At 39.1% G+C, this 17,117-nt stretch overlaps 1 protein-coding gene across 3 annotated transcripts in view; it reads left to right on the forward strand.

The window, feature by feature from the left end:
- foxp2 (forkhead box P2) overlaps positions 1–17,117 on the forward strand; it is a 231,119-nt gene that overhangs the window by 129,669 nt on the left and 84,333 nt on the right. For all 3 annotated transcript variants that reach the window (XM_067427242.1, XM_067427241.1, XM_067427246.1), the window contains 2 exons: positions 2,834–2,900; positions 3,326–3,390. The gene's annotated coding sequence lies outside the window, so the exon portion shown is untranslated. The remainder of the gene's footprint in view (positions 1–2,833; positions 2,901–3,325; positions 3,391–17,117) is intronic.

The raw sequence follows: 17,117 nt of genomic DNA on the forward strand, positions 1-17,117 counted from the left end.
CGCATTTGTATTTTGTTATGATGTTGACAGCAGCTAAAATTCACTAATCTAGCGCCACTGATCTGCATTTCAAAGAAATCTCATTTAGCAGCAGGGAGGATAAAGTTCTTTTCATTGTGGCCGTGCTTCTTTTTTTTTTTTTACTTGCATTCTTTGCTAATTTATCTGCTGCAGATTTAACGTTGGGCCGGGTGCGAGCATGCTGCATGTTGCAAAGGGGATCTTAAATACCCTGAAAGCGGTAACGTCTAGACTGTGAACCGGGGGTAATTACACGTCTACTGATGAATGGAGGGAGTTTGAAGACTCATCTTTGTTCGGGGGGCCTGAATTGCTTGACTAGAGCTGATAAGGGCCGTTCGGCCCTCAGTCAAAATATATTGCGGTGGCTTCCACCTCCTAACACGGGAATGGTATTTACTTGAAAAGGTAAAAAATTATTGTGTACTGTAATCTGACTTGTTCGCATAATGTCTTCTTTCATCCGCACACCCAGCAGAGGGGCCGGAGAGGTATTCTTGGCCTTGATTTGAAATAGTTTATCTCGACTTGAACGCCGGGCTTCATGTAAATATCAGACAGTGACATTAGGACGACCTGCGCTAATGCAGTGTGTGTGTGTATAAAGTATTTAGAGATCTTGCATTGAAACAGGCCCGGTATTGTGTAAACTTGTCACAATGAGGTCATGCAAACTAATAACATCGGTAAGTCGATTTAAAAGGGCGAGTTTTCTCAATATTGGAAAAAAACTGACATTGTGATATTTTTTCCCCACAATATATATTGCAATATGCAGACTATTTCACCAGATGATTTGAATAGCTCTATTTGGAAAGAAATAATCATTCTTGAATGACTGTAGGGGAGTGAATCTGCACAGAAAATTATAAATTACGAGCACAGATAAATACAATAGAACAAATATACAAATGAAAAGTCTAGATGTATTTAGATATAGGAATTAAATAATTAAATGTAAAATAACACTGCATAGTCTTCTTATTGCTAATGCTACAAAAGAGAATATCTCTTTGTATTTTGTTGTTTGATTAACATTAATGGCAACAGGAATATTAGGCTGCTGTCACTTTAAGACGGAGCGCAAGTATCCAATATAATGACATACATCCATTTTCTGTGCATCAGTGATTCGGATCGCCAATGTCACATGATTTCAGCAGTTTGGCAGTTTGACACACAATCCGAATCATTGATCGATTCACTGATTCATAACTGTTTGAATCTTTTTTTGAGGATTGAACACAAACAAGAAAGAGAGGACAATGCTGAATAAAGTCGTAGTTTTTGTTATTTTTGGACCAAAATGTATTTTCGATGCTTCAAGAGATTCTAATGAACTAACTGATGCCTCATATGGACTACTTTGATGATGTTTTTATTCCCTTTCTGGACATGGACAGTATAGTGTGCATACACTTAGATACGCTGTCGGACTAAATATAAAATATCTTAAACTGTGTTCTGAAGATGAACGGAGGTCTTACGGGCGTGGAACAACATTAGGGGGAGTCATTAATGACATACATTTCATTTTTGGGTGAACTAGTCCTTTTGTGAGGATACTCACAGAGATGGGCATATTGATATGTTGATAATAGATGCGGAAGAGAACGTAATTCGGTGTTCGCGTGCTGGCACAGAAATTGCAAGCTTGGAACTTAGTTCTCTTTTTTGGTTTAAAATCACTTGAATGTTTAGACTGAAAGAATCGTGCAAACTATCAACCGTCACTCTATGATGGTTAAACTTTGCAATTAATCTGAGAATCATGTGTGTTTCGAACCATGGTGCCTGGTCCATACGGATCAACTATATTGTGATATTGGTACGAAAACGATATATCGTGCAGTCCAAAGATGTCGCGTTTTAACACTGAGACGCTGAGACAGTTTGAAATGTAAAGGGCATTACACTTTTTCAGCATAATTATTCTGAGCTTTTTATATCGCTCTTCATTTCCAGAGTTTGTCTACGCTTGCATGTGCAAAAAGCACAGACAGAACAGTCTTAAATCTAATTTTGATAATAAATCTCTCATTCAAATGTTGACTGAGCAAGTGAGCTTAAATATACACTATTTGTACTCGTAAAACCGAGCGTACTTCCAGAATTACGAAAACCATGTACGTGCACATGTAATTGAGTGCAGAAGACGAGTATCTTAATACTCTGGCTAATAGACAGTTTGCGCAATTTCCTCCAAATACACCTCCTCAAACACAAGCGGTTAAAGCAGTGGCGGGTTTGTGTTTGCAGAAATGCTCTCCTAAGCAAACCCCCTCCTCTTTTCATATAGTTCAGGGAGCACATTCCACGGGATCCTGAAGTTGTTAGTTGCCTACAGGGGTCTTTGGAATTCTGGCACAGAGAGAATCTGAAGCCATTCGGCTGATTTTTGTGTGTGTGTACCATACTGTAGCTTCACAATTTAACTGTACTCTTCAAAAAAAGAAGAAGAAATGTGTTATAACTTGCAGTTTTTTTTTCTTTCTTTTTTTCAAAAATGATGTGAACTGAGCTGCACGCTCATTTAGTCGAACATAACTGTGAGTGTCAGCAAAAAAACCCGGCAGAAGCCTCAATGGAAAGTTTGATTTATGCTCGGTTAGTTTTAACCTGCCAGGCATGGCAAGCTGTTTCGAGGGCAAAACATTTTCCCTCATTTCTGACGCATATTATTATTCCGAGTGTGATATGTGTCAGTCTGAAGCGCATATGAAGGTATCGAAGTGCTCTCAAAAATTTACAAGTGAAAAAATTTACTTTGAATAAGGCATAATACATTTTTTTTGGTTTTGTTTTTTGACAGATTCTCTCATACTTGGACTCTCCTCTTCCGAACAAACACGGACATCAACTGAAAGTTTCCCCTCAGGGTAAGATCGAAAAACACAGCTTCTCTTGTACTTCTGTCAACACTTTCATCTTTTTGGCAGATGCACTCTTTGAAAATGAGATAAAAAACTAGTGCGTGATCGTACGCAACTGCGGCATGTTGACGTGAAGCGAGCCCACATCCAGTTATTTGATTGACCTGTCGTATTGATGGAGTGTGACAGACTTTGTTGTAATTATTTTGCTGTGGAGATGAAAAACTCTCGCATGACACAAACAGTAAACCTTGTCTGTCATTGCTATCTCCCTAAATATCACTGACAACATGCTTACACTGTCATTTTTGGTGGTTTTGTCACCTTTTATAGTATTCAAATTGGCAATATTTAAACTAATATTTTTTTTAAATGCATGCCTTGAGTAAAAATATATGTATGTTTACATGTTTCCCATTCTGTGTCGTCAGGATGAGACGTGGAATGGCCGTTACTCATAACGCAGCAGGAGTACTCTGAAACCAAGGCGAAAGTGGTGAGTAAATGCAATCTTTAAAGTGCTAATTTGCATGTTCGGTCTGTCTGTCTCAGCCATAATTGATATGTCCTCTCAAAAATCACTTCCATTATATATTCCATCAACCACATCCTGAGAGGAGCGTTAATAATGAGGAGTCCGGGGACCTCTTAAAGATTCTTGATGCATCATGATAGTCAAGAGAGTCCACTTAGTTTCTGACAGTCTCGACGGTTGTGAGGTTTCGTGTTAAAGGCAGTTGAAGTCAAGGTACATCTTTTGTGGTGTATAAACAGCAGGTAAAGGTTTGAAGCGTGTTGTCCGGCACCCTCCGTTGAAGCCCTGATGATGGTTTTGTCACCAAGTAAGTGAAAAATACACATAAAGAATCTCGGCATCTGTGAGAATGCGACCGCTGATTATGTGACGGAGGTTGTGGTCGTCGTCATTAGCGATGTAGACATTGCCAGACGAGCGGCTACAGTTGCGAAGGGGAAATTAGAGAAACCTGCACCTATTAAAGCCAGATAATGCAGAGTTTAGATCATGTTTGATGACTTGATGGGGCTGATATTAGCAGTTGTTCTTATAATTTTGTTTTGAAGAGAGAGTTTTTCATTCATTTTAATGAATCATTTACTCAGCCTCATGTCATTCCAAAACTGAATGACTTTCTTTCTTCTATGTATCAAACAGAATACTTTCCACGTGTTTTTTATTTTAATTTAAAAAAAAAATTTTTAAAGCAGTATAAAAGTAGTCCTGTGACTCATGTGCCATATTCCATGCAGATTTAAAACTATATGATAGCTTTTTGCAAAAAACACATTTACATTTAAGTCATTATCTGTTAAAATATGGTGCCTTTAGATGCAACATGTAAGGTTTAATCATTTAAGAACTTTGTTGTAATGTTTACTGCTAAACAGCTAAAGGAATATGAGATGAAGCGAATAACATTTTTTTTTTTTGACTGCTCCCATGAAAATTTAATGATGCAAATCTGTATCCTGTTCACTTTTATTATATTGAAAAGAGTACATTTTGCAACATTCCTCCACTTGAATTCCACGGAAGAAAGTCATACAGGTTTGCAGCAACTTGAGGGTGAGTAAATTATGACAAAAAATGGGTAAAATATTGCTTTAATAATTAAATAAAGATGTTATTATGCTTTAAAATGAAGAAAAAAACTTGGGTAAGCACCTCATGTATGGTGGATATGGGATATTAATATGTCAATTTTATATCAGAGTCAAGAAAGTTTCACATTGAGCTAGCAATAACAGCCCACACTTTCCTGCCGAATTGCTAAACTCAGCGGAGTCCAGCGTTCAACTGGGCTCTGTAGAGAAGCATCCATCAGTGAGGCTATTCCAAGCCATTACTCTGCCTTTGAGGTGCGGGACTGATTAAAGTTTGCATTTGCTGAAGAGGTTGGGAGGCTTGGCTGAAGGCGGGCTGAAATCCCCAGAAGTCACTTCCTCACAAGGCTAAGCAAAACCCAGCTCCTCGCTCCCCACCTTAAAGAGATTTGAATGTTAGTTTTTAATTTGACGAGTATCCACTTAAATCTTCAAAGATGAACTCTTAAAGCATATCTGTTCTGGAACAGAAGTCCTCTGATCAGTGCGTAAAAAAGTATAATTGCCGCCCAACTTCACACCGCCAATGCACACATTATAAAATCTACAGCAATTAAGCATATCTCACCCGAGTTTAAAGACGGGGGATGGCGTTGCTCACTCTTCGGATGGACGGCCTACTGCGTTCTTCGCTTTGAAAATTGATTTCTTGTTCTAGTAGAGTGCCTGTCATTTCCATCTAAAATGGCTCAGAGAGAGCTCTTCCGCTCCCCGGAGTCAAGGGTAGCCTCCATGGAGCTTTGCTCTGGACACTCGGAGCCGAAAGCTCGGAAGGATATCAAAGGAAACTGAGCTCTGTCTCCATTGGCAGGTCTCATTGTGCGGCTGATTTGGGATTGAAAAGGGAAGGTGGTTGGGGACGGAGATGAAGCGAAGCCCGGTTCCTCCTAATCTTTATCCCCCATTAGAGCCCGAACAGCTCCTGGGATCAGGTCACTGGTCAATCCCCCCATTTTGATCGAATATTTTAACTTAAGACTTTTTTATGATGGATGTGGAAAAAAAGTTCAGGCCGTCAGTGGTTCACTTCATAGTTGGTCTTTGTCTTCTTTAACTCTCTTCGCTTCATTGTTTTGTCTTCAAATTAGAAAGTAAAGATTTTTGGGGGGGGAAGAAGGGGGTGCTCCAACTTTCCATATTCCTGTTAAGCTAGGTTTGGAAAATGCTGTGAGCAAATTGGAGCTCGGGTGCCTCCTTGTCTTGGACATTTTTTTTTTTTTAAGTGATAAGAGGTTTGCGAAGTAAACTCTGGCAATGATAGTGGCACCTTTGTTCTCTCTCTTCCAGGCATTCAGAACCAGATAAAGCGAAAAGCTACATGCTAATCTTTCTCAGTGGCATCTAGACAGCTTTATTTACTCACATTCTCAAAGACAGCGAGGCGGAAGGAAACAAATCGAGGCCTGTTTGAAAAATAGAGCAAGTGTTCATGGAGAATGGTTGCCTAGAGAATAGAGCTACAAAAGAGAGTAAACCATCATTCCTGATAGAGGAGACAGACAGAGTCAATGAGGTTATTGATCCGGCAGGAGTGCTATGCTAATCAGCCGTCTGAATGGACCGAGAGTCAGTGTCCTTCACTGCGACTTCTACTTGGTTTGTCTTTTTTGTCTCTCAATACGTACACAGCAAGTTCGATGCACAGAAATCCACATGGTTTATTGTGAAGAAGTGAGAGACGCTAGAACGTTTCCAAGTGGCGGGACAATTGAAATGAGACTGTCTTTTTGATTTCAGAGCAGTCTGACCCCACTGGTCCAGGTGGTGGGAATTAGGCAGACACTGATTGCAGGTGATCATGTCCAATGCACTGGCCTCATGCTGTCTTGTCTCCCTGCATGTAGCCTGGAGTATATTTTGAACCCCCCATGCAGTCATGAAATGGATCGCGGTGTAGAATAGACATGGGTGGATTAGGAATGAATGGGTACAGATTGAATATAAGAGAATGTGATTCAAAAGACCAATTTCTGCCAATTTCGTCGTTAAGAATATGTTTTAAACATCTCTGAGTTAGATTAGAAACATATGTTGGGACAACTGTCATCAACTCCAATTGAGTTCACTAAACTAGGATTACAACACAAAACATGCGATGGAAGCTGCCATTGGTTTCTTGCTGCCAATTTATTTAGAGGCTTTGAACCGACTGTGTATGAAGGATTTCGGCCTCCTGTGGAGTTGTAAGACTCCTAGATTATGTGAATAATTGGCCACAAAAAGGATTCATTTAAATGTAAATTAGATTAAATTAGCTTAGTCTTATTTGTGTGTGTTAGTGTGTTTTATAAAATGTGACTCTTCTCACAAGAATTACAGGATTTCAATGAGTTTCTCGCATTTGATATTTTATATAAACAGCTAATATTACTTTCTTCGTAAGAAAGTAATCGTATGCGTTAACAGAGTTCTCCCCCGCAATGCTTTCTTTGATAGCGCTGTTTTGAAATGCTTTCTCCATTCGAACGCTTTGTCTAGCCTCATTCACAGGAAAAGCTTTACTACAAAAGATACAAGCCCACTGCTTTGTTCTTCACGATAATTTGATCATGGCTTGAAAAGTGATCTTGCGGAAGGAGAGGTAGAGCCTGGAATTTGGCTTCCCCAGCCATAAACCGCAAGCCTATACAATCAAACTGTGTCACGGTTACCTGCCTTGATAGATGATGAAACTGTTTGTTGTTGGGACGAGAGGAACACGATTCGGGTCACATGTCCTTCTCAGACTGGAATGTGTTTTTCGGAGCGACCATGCTGCCAAATCCAAGAGTCTCTGATTTCTCTCCATGGCATGCGCTTCACTTTTGTAACCCTCTCTCATGAAAGCCGTGCCTCTGGGCCAATTCTGTGGTCACACTACCTGATTCTGAGGCTCGTGGAGTGATGTTGAGTGCTGAAGCCAGAGGGAGTCATGTGAGAGAGATTCCGTCTGCATAAACATGCCCTTCTTCTTCTACGAGAGACCAAACAGACAGTGTGTCCCTCAGCCCACCTCACCTGTGAAGCCTTTTCAAATCTCTTCTGCTCTCCTTTCCTGTCTGTCTCTGTCTCTGTCTTTTACTTTTCTCTTGTACTTCTCCAGCTGTCCTATTAAATGAAACTCTCGGAGAGCAGATACCTTTTGCATAATTCTAGAAATAATCCTCCTTTTTTAACTCAATAAACATTACAATTATTTTTGAAAATATATCCATTAGCTCAGTTTCTGAATATGTAGCAGTACATTTTAATTTTAGTTGAAGTAGTAAACAAGATCCAGATTTGAATTGGACTGAAAAACAGAAATTCCCATAACTGTATTTTTTAACTAGAAAAGCCAGGACAAAACTTGGAATGCTGGTTTGACAGCCTTGGCTTGTTTAAAACGTTTTGTGTAAAACGCCTTTAAGTTTGAAGGTTTATTGGATGGATGGATGGATGGATGGATGGATGGATGGATGGATGGATGGATGGATGGATGGATGGATAGTGCATTACTGTAATTGTATAACTTTGTTTTTATGAACTGAGGACCATTTGAGTTGAGTTTCTGTGTGTAATTGACATTTGTGTCACAGACATTAGCCCCTTTAACACAGCAATTCTGGTAAATTACCATAAAATTACCAGAACGACTTTTCCGGTAAACAGGGCCTGAAATTAACACTCGCCAAGCTCCAAATGCGAGTAAAGATCAGCATTAGCGAGTATGTGTCGGTCGCCAGTTGGCCGGTAACAATTTATTAAAATTGTAACAATGAAATGTTGTGACAACACAAATGTGAACAAATGCAAAGCACACTCTGTACAGTTTATGGGTCAGTGCCACATCGCCAAAGTTTCAGCCTTTCAAATGTAAATATTCAAGCGCTGCAACACACGAAAGGGGATTTGTTACTCACGCGCTGTATGGAAAGTTTAAACATCCGAAGCAGGAAGAGGATCTCTCTTTCATGCCTTCCTGCGCTTGAATGGACAAATTCACTCAAAATGAAAAATGCCCGCCTCAACAAATATCCTAGTAAACATGGCGTTTATGTCTTAAGTGAACGCAAAACACATGATCTGTGCGTGCATTCGGTCTTAAAGGGTTAGTTCACCCAAAAATGTAAAATCTGTCATTAAAGGGGGGGTGAAACACTCAGTTTCAGTCAATCTCATGTCAATCTTGAGTACCTATAGAGTAGTATTGCATCCTTCATATCTCCGAAAAGTCTTTAGTTTTATCATATTTATAAAAGAAATATGGGCTGTACCGAGTCTTTCCGGAAAAAACCGAGCGCCTGGAGGCGTATCGTGTGGGCGGAGCTAAAGAATGACAAGCGCGCAAAGCGGTGACGTCCTCAAGCGTGGAGAAACCCATCTATCTCAGCTAATACAGATAATGATCCACAATCAAATCTGAGGCTGAAATAAATTGAACAGGAGAAACGGCAACATCAGGATGTCCGTCTCTGTGGTATGTACTGTATTTAGGGGCCTTTGTGTGCAGTTTATGAGGACATGATTCGGTTTATGGACTATTGTATGTGACTAGACCTTAAAGGTAGCAACCAAAACGGTTTTGCACGTCAGAGTCAGACTAGTGTAACGTTATACAGAACAACAATGGAGTAACCGTTAGCGCATTTGAATGACGAAGCACGCGATCGTATCGTTTACTGATGTTTACTCATGCGACGGTAGCCAATAGCAGAGACATTTGAAGTTGATTTACTCACCGGCTGCTTCCAAAGCAGGACCGCTCTGTCAAAAACACACTTCTTTGGTATGATTTGGTGAAGTCCTGTGACAGCAGTGACCGTGGAAATCCACTTTGCGACGCGACTGAAGCGATGCCTTGAAGCTTCCCGTCATTTCTGCGTTCAAATCGGTTCAAATGCAGCGCTGCCTTCCCGGAATGCTGTGCTGAAGCGTTGAAGTCGCTCGACGTCACCCATAGGAATTAAGTGGAGCGCGGCGCGTCATAAGTGTTCACGGACGACTGGATCTGCACCTGAGAGAGTGTTTACGGCGTGCATTTCCTCTCTCTCCCTCTAGTCACGCGCGCGCACCCTACCGGGAGAAGAGCCCGTACGGCCCATACAAGGACCTTCCGCTCTATTTAACGTCAAGTCGAGCCATACTCGAAAAAAACTCGCCGAAACTTGTGAGAAACCGGAAGGAGTATTTTTAACACAGAAATACTCCATCAAACATCCAACATTAGTTTTTGAAACTTTGTCTATGTTTAGGATGGGAATCCAAGTCTTTAAAGGTGTAAAAAGCTCAGTATGCATGAAACAGCATTTCACCCCCCCTTTAATGACTCCCCCTAATGTTGTTCCACACCCGTAAGACCTCCGTTCATCTTCAGAACACAGTTAAAGATATTTTATATTCAGAATTCGGATTGCGTGTCAAACTGACAAGCTGCTGAAATCACGTGACATTGACGATCTGAATCATGAATCAATCCGCTGATTCATAACCGTTTGAATCTTTATTTGAGGATTGAAAACCAAACCAGGAGAGAAGACAATGTTGAATAAAGTCGTAGTTTTTGTTATTTTTGGACCAAAATGTATTTTCGATGCTTCAAGAGATTCTAATGAACTAACTGATGTCACATATGGACTACTTTGATGATGATTTTATTCCCTTTCTGGACATGGACAGTAAAGTGTGCATACACTTCCACTTTCATAACTGTAATTTATCATTATGCGTGAAAGGGGATATTATTGATCAAGCTTTTTAAGTTTAATATCAGTTAAATTTGTTTTGTTTAGACTTTATTTTCACTTCTTTCTCGCCCCGTTCCGCTGCTTTTCCATTTGTTTTATTCTGTGATATTTCTCTGTCCTGCTTTCTCCAGACCTATTTTCATCACTTAATTCTCTCATTCTTTCATTCATAGCTTCACTCTCTCTGTTATTAGACTACTTTCTCCCTCTGTCTCACCTGTCTGCGGCATGTTGCACCACACACACACACACACACACACACACACACACACACACACACACACACACACACACAAAGCTCTGGATGCAGACTGACAGTGCTGGCACAGGACTGATTGAAACTCGTGTCTCAAAGTTGCTAATGCTCACTGAACCATTTTATTGAAGATAAAGTAAATAAAATAGGTTGCCTTATGAGAATTCACTGAAATAGACCAGAATGATCTAGAAAACACACTTGCACACACCGTGAGCAAACGCTTCTCTGATTGGTTCATAGATTCCAGGCGAATGACTTGGTTGAGCTGCTTTCTAGGTATGGAAGAGCTAGGAATTTCACAAGTCCAATGTTTTTTGAGAGGCCCAAAGCAAACGGCTCAATTTAAATCCGTTTTTAAGGAATGACTTTTATACGTTCTTGAGGTATACCAGAGAGCTCAGTCACTGATGTCAGGTGATGTAATGCAGTTTTTCTGTTTACTTAGCTTTAAGTTGTTTTAGTACTACAGTACTTTAGTACTAAGTCCTTGCATTACTTTATAGACAATGTTGATATTTTCTGTTTACAGATGGATCCTCAACATATAGAGCAGTTTTATACTGAACACAATTTGTCACTAATGTTATTATTTAAATATATATATAATCTTAGCCACATTATTTACGGTCCAGTCCTGACGGAAAAAACAACAAAAAACTGATGTCCTAAATTTTTACTCGATCATACATCACACTGCGAAAGAAACGTATGTTGCAAATGCGTTTCCGATTGTCTTTTAAATTTAAATGTACCAAAGCTTAATTCTGAATTGGAAAAGAAAACTAGAAAACGTCTTAACAGCGGTTTATATTTAACAGAAACCACAAGCATTCTCTTGGACCCAATCTGAAGAGGTTTATCAGTCTATTGGCTGCATCTTGATCTGAATGAACAGCAGGTTTAAACACAGAAGCTGAACAAAACGGGTCACGTTCAATACGAGCCTTGTTCCCATTGAACCTAGTGAAGAATCATCCACGTTCTCTATACATTTACATTTGTCCAAATTTCTATAAACCCCCCTCCCAGCACAGCATTCTTTCTCCGAAGATAAAGCCAGCGTCAGAATGTGATTCCCTTTGGCTTAGAGGAGGTATAGGTGTCACCCTAATACATTAGCATTGTCCTCCGTTATAAATATTCTGCCAGCCCTTCCTCAGTCGGCTGCCTCTGAATGCTGCCACTCGCCGCATGCATTGTGGAGAGCGCCGGGCCGTTCTGAATCCACTCTGTCTGTCTTTTATCAAACATCCCGACGCTTTGATAGTTTCCTCATTTATTTAGTGAATAGTTGGAGAGGAAGAAAGAAGGAGAGAATGAAAGAAAAGAGTTTTTACATTATGTAAATGGTGGAGGGGGGAGTTCGTCTCTAATCTCTCACACGCTCATCACGGCAGACGTTTGCATTCCGTGATACTGCCCTCCTGGAAACCATTGTTGGGATTTCTAGCCCCTTTCCTGCCCGGCTCAATGCCTTTTAGAGGATTTTAATACACACGCATTTCCTCGCAACAACGTTTACAAGCCACCGTTCAATAAAATCTCAAGTACCTCAATGTTTCCTTTGACTGGTCGCAGGAAAAAGCGAAAAGTATTATGAATGATACAAGAACATGAGAGCGGTTATGAGTGTGTCTGTGTGTGCTTGTGTTGTATAATGCACTAATGCACTCACACACGGTCAAAAATTCACTTTTTACTGGGTAGTGGGTGAATTCAGAAAGTTTACCACCCATTATCCAGCAGCTGTGAAACTCTATTTTGCTTTCGTTTTATATAAAAATAAGAAACATGTCATTTTTTTCACTTGCACATTATAAGATGCTGCCAGTAAAAAGTGATCAGTTGACTTGACTTGAAAAAAAAAAGTGAGGAAACCCATTGCCTTAAAATTATTATGTAATAAACTCCATGTGTAATTGAGAAAAAATACGTTATTAGAACTTTACAATTCCACATTACTTGGCTTAATGCAAGAAGTTTGTCGCAACGTTGCGTTTTGGAGAAGCAAAAACCATCAAGGGTCTTAAATCAACTTACACTGTGAATTATCTGACAAGCCAGAATTTGTTTTTATGCATGCTTTTGTCTTTTATTCGATATGATCACATCCCTGATTATCACATCCTTCTGGGACGTTTGTTTTTGTGAGTTGGGATGTTGTAATCGCAATGGGTAGAGCTGAATATTTCTGGATGAATGGAGAATCATGATTTCTTTTCCTGACTCTGCCATGATTCTGTACAGACGACTTAAACAAAATAACTCAATTTGCTAGAGGTTTTGACAAAACATTATTTGCTGCAGTCTATTTAAAATGTTAAATAATAAGAATGTATAAAAAAAAATTAAACCGGTTTGAATCAAAGAATCAATGACTCACTCATAAATACTTTATTTGTTTCATTTACTGAATGATCAGTTTTTTTGTTTTTTTTTACAAATCTCTTGAAGGAATGATTCAATGACAAATACCTTTTTTAACAGACACGTGTCGCCACCTGCTGGTGGCGTAAGGATGTATTCGATAAAGTCATCATTTGAAATGGCTTGTTACTTTCAAATTTTGATTGCTTCCGTAGACGTCAGTGGTTATGCCTAAACTATAAACTTATATCCTAGTACTTCTGTGATATGAATATTTGTATCAGTGACTGCACCAGTGATTTCATGGGTGTTTGATTTGAGCTCTAATTTTAGGTGTGTTCAAGAAGACTTTGGTCTGAGCTAGATGGCGATGAACCATTTGTACTGTATCTATTGCATCCTCCGTTTTTTCTTACGGACATGCCCCCAAGTCAGAATCTGAGGTTTCCCACTCGTAATTGCAATATTGTAGAGATGATCATGTTTGTACTTAAATATTTAAATACACTGTAAAAAATAATTCAACTTAAAAACATAAATTTTAGTCATGATATGGAATTTTGTATTATTATTATTATTATTATTGTGTTCTCTGAGGTTCACTTATACTGTTAATGGGGGGGGGGGGGGTTGCAGAAAATCAATTCCTTAAAATGATCCGATTTAAAGTAGCGATTTTTTTTTTTTTAATGACGTGTTTGTAAAAGGCCTCTGTTACGATTCGCTAACTTCATTGCATTGGAAACTACTATTGCATGTGAGCGAGTGTTTTGAAAATATTATCCATATAAAAAGTCAGTTACAGACAAAGCAGAACTAAATCATTTTCTTGTGATACAGCTGCTGTCAGATCCAATGAAGTTAACTTTCAATGGTTCAATGGTTTTCTTTGCAAATTCTCCATTACACTGTGCCTCGTGTACAAAACAATCTGCAGTGAAATGCTCTAACAAACATAAAATCCTCCAACACAAACCAAGACATCTTTAAATCATCTACTTGTTTCCGATGTTGGAAACAAATTTGCACAGAGACGCAATCAAGCTGTTTAAAAAAAGTAATGCTCAAAGCAAACATTCCTTTACTCTTCCACTTGTCCTGCCGACAGACTCAATCGCGTGTAATGCCTCAGTAATTGGATGGGCATCTGTACTGTATCCAGTGTAGACAGCGTCAGTGATAATAATGGTCTCTATTTGCTTTGGAGGCGATATGACACTCGCATCCATTGTAAGCAAGTGTCAGCCGTTAAGCGACTGAATGCCAGTAGGCGTTGGCTTTGCTATGATAATGTTTAACTATTCATCTGTCTTTCCCTGGAGGCAGTCATATGCAAAATGTATTTGCCCATGTGATGTCACATATCCCACAATATCCAAACGAGTCGTTTTTGGAGCGTGATTTAAAGTTGCAGTGTGTTGATTTTAGCGACATCTAGCGGTTAGGTTGTGAATTGCAATCACGCACCGCTTACCCTTCCCTTTTGAAGCACGTAGTGAAGGGGGGAAAATGTCTTCGGAGAGAGCAGAGAGTGACTAGCGCTCTGTAGAGAAGTTTGTCCGTTTAGGGCTACTGTAGAAACATGAAGGTGCAAAATGGCAACTTCATTGTAAGGGGACCTAAGGTGTATGTAGATAGAAACGGCTCATTCTAAGGTAATAAAAACCTAACGCTTCATTATGTAAGGTCTCTATACAACTTTGAAAACAGAAAATATAGTTATGTATATTATGCATTGCATTTCTGTCAATAGATCCTCAAAAATACGACACACTGCACCTTTAAATAATGGTACAGTGACCTTTTATTTATCAAAAGCTTAAGGCAAATTTGATTTCTCATGCCATTACCCCTTTAAGTATAATCAAATTGGCTGTCATTTTAACTCATTTAAAAAAAAATTTTTTAGTAAGAATCTTGAATAACTTTAAAGTTAATGGAAAAAAATATGTTGTTATTAGTTATCATAAAAATCATAAAAATGTCACAGTATGCAATCTTTCTGACATTGAACACACCATTAAATCAATGTGTTTCGTTCTTACAGTTTGATTAAAATCTTATAATGTTGCTTTTTTTTTATTAAGTTGTCTGCCAGCTGGCACGCAAATCCAACTTTAGTTGTGTTTGGCACTTGTGAAGTGTTAATTTTGGACCCTGCATGTACAAACACACTGTATGTTCACAGGACCGCCCTTCATGCTCGACAACAAACTGACAGCGCTAATGCAGGGTAATTATTACCTTTAAGTAGGGATAAGAATGGATTTGTTGACAGCAAATTGGCTTTTAGTATGTGTCTTGTGCACCTGCGTGTTGATCAGAGACCGTGATACACAGAGGTCTTTGTGCCAAGAACACTCTCTCACAACATATACACACACTTACGTCTTGTGCATATATTTGCTTTTTCTCTCTCTTTCTCTTTCTAAATATATAATTTACCCACTTCACCATGAGAACGAGGTGTTTGTGTGGCTTTTTTCTCTCCTCAAATTGTTTCCTTTCATTGCCTTGACAGCATAGAGGATTAGCAGCATAACTGCTAACAACCATCAACGTGTTTTCACCGTTGTGTCACATAGCATGTTTTTTTTTTTTTTACTCCCCCTCTCTTTCACTCCCTTGATTCACACTGCAACTAAAAATGAAAAAACAATCGCTTCAACCTCCGGTGGCCCTTTCCACCGTACAGTGAGTTAAATGGTTTGTAAGACGTTTAATTACCAAATGGTATAATCATTATTCATCTCATGATTAGTTGTATAATATTAAGTGAATCTCCTCCCTTGAGTCCTGTGTTTCATAGATCAATAGATTTAGAGCTGGAATAAGGGGGTGGATTGGACAAAATATCCCTCTGATGTTTCTTTAGCAGACCAATCTCTCATTTATTTATATAATTAGCTTTCATATATGCTTAATTAAATGCACATGTAATCGCACAGCATACTGGCGGCTGTGCTATATACTTTATATAGCATGCAATATTTAAAATAGTGTTTAAGTACAAAGTATGTAATAAATAAATTGTTAAAACAGCATTTCAAAGCACATTTTAAATGAAAATCACCATTAAATGGTGATTAGCATTTGCATTTTAAATGCAAATTACCATTAAAAGTGTTCAAAGCTTATTTTACTTCGGTGATCTGGTTTATTTCTGAATGGAATGGAATCTTTTATGTGAATCGATTGGATTATGAATTGTTTTTATGTAGTTTAGTTTGAGGGGAGGAAATGGAAATAAAATCGAGCTTTATGTCATCCACAAAGAAAAGGCTGAACAGGTAACTTGAACATTTTCTTTATAAATAATATTTTATTACAATCTGTGCACAATGAGACCATAATGTCTATTAAGAAAGTAAAACGGGTCATTTTTAAAGCATGGTTTCATGCTAGTTCACACACAGAAAGCAACTGTAGTGTTTGATGATCACATGACGTGAAGTGTGTGAAGTGGTTGAAATGATGGAGAATCCCGGTTGTCTGTATTACAAACCTTTTATTTTCATTCAAAAAATGAAGCACACATGCTTTTCATTACAGATTAATCAGATGTGCTTCCATGCTGTGCTTTTTGGAGACCATCAGTAGAAAATAGCAGCGTGGCGTTTTACCTGCAGATGCTTGTCAAAAGTGTTCAAGACTGAAACTATCTGATTATATTCCACTACAGAGCCACAGATTAGATTACGACAGGTGAGTTTTGTTCAGCTTTTTCTGATGTAACTCTTCACAGACTTGCTGAACCGCTGCTTGGAAATCAGCACACACACATGCAGGGTCTTACCGTTATCCACTCTGATGTGTTTTGCCAACTGCTCCGCCGAGACGTTTCTCTGTCTTTAGTCACCACAAAGAAGAAATGACAGATTACAGGCTTTTGCCAGAGTACATATCAGTCTGTGGGCTTCCTTGGGCCAGGATAGTGCAATCCCAGCACTTTAGGAATGCCCAGACACATCACTGGATGGCACTGTTTCCATTTTTTGCTCTCCTGAACCCCCTCGGCTGGATCAACAGGGTTTGTTTCATGCAGACTGAGAGCACTTCAAAAAGCAGGAGTTTTAGGAGAACCGATGGCTTCTCAAAACTCTGTCCCAGTACGGCAAGCAGGGCATACTGGGGAAGAAGATCATACACACCATACTCCTTTGCCTGGAGTGGGTGGTAAAACCTGAGGTCTGATAAATAAATAAATGATAGTGGTGCTTCCCTCAAAGATTCCATAGCAAACTGCATTTTGTTAATTGATTATGTGGT

The sequence above is a fragment of the Pseudorasbora parva genome, chromosome 20 (assembly GCF_024679245.1).
Source record: "Pseudorasbora parva isolate DD20220531a chromosome 20, ASM2467924v1, whole genome shotgun sequence".
NCBI classification, from domain to species: Eukaryota; Metazoa; Chordata; class Actinopteri; order Cypriniformes; family Gobionidae; genus Pseudorasbora; species Pseudorasbora parva.